Source organism: Oryzias melastigma, linkage group LG20, assembly GCF_002922805.2.
Source record: "Oryzias melastigma strain HK-1 linkage group LG20, ASM292280v2, whole genome shotgun sequence".
Classification (NCBI taxonomy): domain Eukaryota; kingdom Metazoa; phylum Chordata; class Actinopteri; order Beloniformes; family Adrianichthyidae; genus Oryzias; species Oryzias melastigma.
In genome coordinates, this window is record NC_050531.1 from 625728 (window position 1) to 628751 (window position 3024).

Below are 3024 nucleotides of genomic sequence, written 5' to 3' on the forward strand. Positions count from 1 at the left end.
TCTGGCCGCCGCATCACAAAGGACGCCGCCCCTCTGGTCCCGAGGAGATGACACGCTCTGGTTCTGAGTGACAAACCCCGACGGGATCCAGAGAGAATCCTGCAGAATAATGAGAGTTTGCTGCACCCTCACTGAGGATCGAGCCGCCGCGCTCCTGTGGAGAAAGGAGCAAACAGGAGGTTCATCTGGAGAAAGGAGGAGACAGGAGGTTCATCTGGAGAAAGGAGGAGACAGGAGGTTCATCTGGAGAAAGGAGGAGACAGAAGGTTCATCTGGAGAAAGCAGCAAACAGGAGGTTCATCTGGAGAAAGGAGCAAACAGGAGGTTCATCTGGAGAAAGGAGCAAACAGGAGGTTCATCTGGAGAAAGCAGCAAACAGGAGGTTCATCTGGAGAAAGGAGGAGACAGGAGGTTCATCTGGAGAAAGGAGGAGACAGGAGGTTCATCTGGAGAAAGGAGGAGACAGAAGGTTCATCTGGAGAAAGCAGCAGAACAATTACGTGAGCAGAATGTAGACCCCCCCCCCCGCCCCCCTCAGTCATTAAGGTGGAGTGGACTGTAATTGCTGTTTAAGGGAAATAATCTGCTGCTCACGAAAGGCGAGGCGCTGTAGCTTCTGCACAGGACTAAAGAGGTTTTTACCTCCACGACTCAAACCGGAGGGGTACGGGGGCGTGCTCGCCCTGAACGAGAACAGAACCGTCTGTCTCTCCGCTCTGAGTGATCCTTGAGCTGAGGCCGGACATGAAACCTCCCTGATTTCTGCTGAGAGGCTTTCTGCCCAACGCCGTCATCCGACCTCGGCCCCTCTGATTGGTTGGTCTTGGTTAACGCGGCGTGAAGCTAAAGCCTGTAAGATACTGACCAGCGGAGGGTCATTGAGTTTTTTAGGCTTTCTGGTCCTTCTAGCAAACAGTTTTGCTGGTTTGAAACTCCTGAAGATGAAGCTGCTCGTCGTTTAGGAGCATCTTCCTCCCGTCTGACGAGGGATTCTCCAGGACATGAATATGAGGATCATCAGCAGCTGTCTGTCAGAGTAAACACCTTCATGATCTGATCAGGATCAGAACTGAGACAGACCGGAAACTGGAAGATTTTCTCTGTTACTTAGACAGATAAGTGATCATGAAACAAAGACTCTTCATCTCATTTCTTTATCAGCCTCAAAGTTTGAAACCAGAAACAATCAGCTGTTCCTCAGCGGCCTCAGAGGTCCTTCAACCACTCAAATACCTTAGAAAGTTGGAAGACTTCCTGTTTATTCTGGGGGGTTTCTCTGCCCCCCCCCTCCCGTTCCTGAGGACTTCTTTACTTGGTTTTAACTTGTGACACATTACTTCCAAAATGCCGCCTGAGCTTTGCAGCGTTGGTGAAGGAGAGTTGATTTGGGGTCCGGCGAGCGGCTTTAACGACTGCCTGCTTCTGTTCTTTTTCTCAGATTGTTTTCCTCCCAGTTCTGCTCCGAGCGCCCCCCCCCCAGCCTGATGGATTAAAGTCACTCGGGCCTCAAACAGAGGAAAGTAAATGTTCCTTTTAGGTTCCGACACACGGATTATTCATGTTCCGCCATCAGCAAACAAAGAAGAAAATCAATGAATCAGAAATTCTGTTTTTTTCTCCCTAATTTAAGCAAACAGACTTCAAAGGGTTAATCTGGAAGCTGTTTGGCTGCAGAGCAGAGGATGATGGGAGTTCAGCCTCTGGATCCAGACTCCCTGAAGAACAGAGACCTGCCATAAGACGACCTGAATGAAACCGTTTCCACGTTTCAATCTGAGCTGCTGATGTGGGCGGAGCCTCTGGATCTCATTGATCTTTGTGTCTCCCGCCGTTCTGGTTATGGATCTGCCGGGATCACTCTGCGGCGGCGGCGTTCGATTTCTGACAAACCTGCGCTCTGTGACTAATGGCGCTGCGTTCCTGCTCGGATGAAGAATATTCGGCTGCTTTTCCTCCGACATCCATCATCTCTGCGCTGGTCCAGACTCTGACAACAGACTCATCAACTCCTGTGATCGGACTGTGGAACAGGCCCACATCATCACACCTCCACTGACGTGCATCACACCTGGAATTAGAGGTGGGGGTTCCTGAAGGTTTCTCATGTCATCAGTAATCACAAGAGTCCATAGAATAGAGTAGAATAGATCTGAATAAAAACAGAAGAGAATAGATCTGAATAGAATAGAACTGAAAGAGTTCTGACCCGCTTTGCTCCTGTTTCTGCAGAACACATGAAGCTCAGTAAATCTCTGCTGAGGATCCAGGCTGAGACGTTACCTGACAGGTAAAACCAGACAGGTGTCATAACTCCTCCCCCCAGGTTTTTGGATGAGTTAGTGTGAGACATGTGACAAACTGGAGGTTCGGCTTCGTCTCCGGTTTGGGTCGGCGGTACCGTTCAGGAGGAGGAGCTCAGAGAGGTTTAGGCCTGAGGAGACGGATCGAAGCGGCTGCCATGGTAACCGCTCTGAGGCCGGACGCGGTGGTGGAGCCCGCCACCAGCAGGCAGAGCATAAAGACGGGCGACGCGGGACGACAGAGGAAACACAAGACGGCTTTTCTCCCAGCGGAGGGAGTCGATCCAGACGCCGGGAAGCTCTGGAACGGAGGAGGAGTCTCCACGGAATGAAAGGCTCTCAAAGCGGGGAACCAGATCTCATTCTCATAAAACTCTGATCCCTGCACTCTGCAGGCCTAACAAGCAGAACTAAACTCAAAGGAAGCTAAATGTCACTGGCCAAAGGGGAGGGGGCGGTGCTGGCTGAATGAATGCAGGCTGGGGGGTCAACCGGCTTACAGTCTGTGTGGGCCCGTTGGCTCTCAGCGGGTCGGTTCAGCAGCAGACGAGAGGCAGGAAGTCTTTTCTCTGTAATATCAAACCCTCTCGCCGTCCAGACGGACGCTCGTCGTCATCATCACTTCCTGTTTGGTTATTCTGCTTCAATTAAGGTGTAATTGGACTAATTGATCTGAACGAGGAGTCGTGACATCAGACAAGGACTGACTGGTGTGAGCGGGAGA

At 51.2% G+C, this 3024-nt stretch overlaps 1 long non-coding RNA gene across 1 annotated transcript; it reads right to left on the bottom strand.

Annotated features, from left to right (window-relative positions):
- Positions 1-2726, bottom strand: LOC112151168. Its single transcript, XR_002920088.2, has 3 exons — positions 2207-2726; positions 1891-2068; positions 1-154 (listed from the first exon to the last, which is right to left on the bottom strand). It is a non-coding gene; the product is annotated as an uncharacterized LOC112151168 (long non-coding RNA).
- Between the last annotated feature and the right edge of the window lie 298 nt (positions 2727-3024).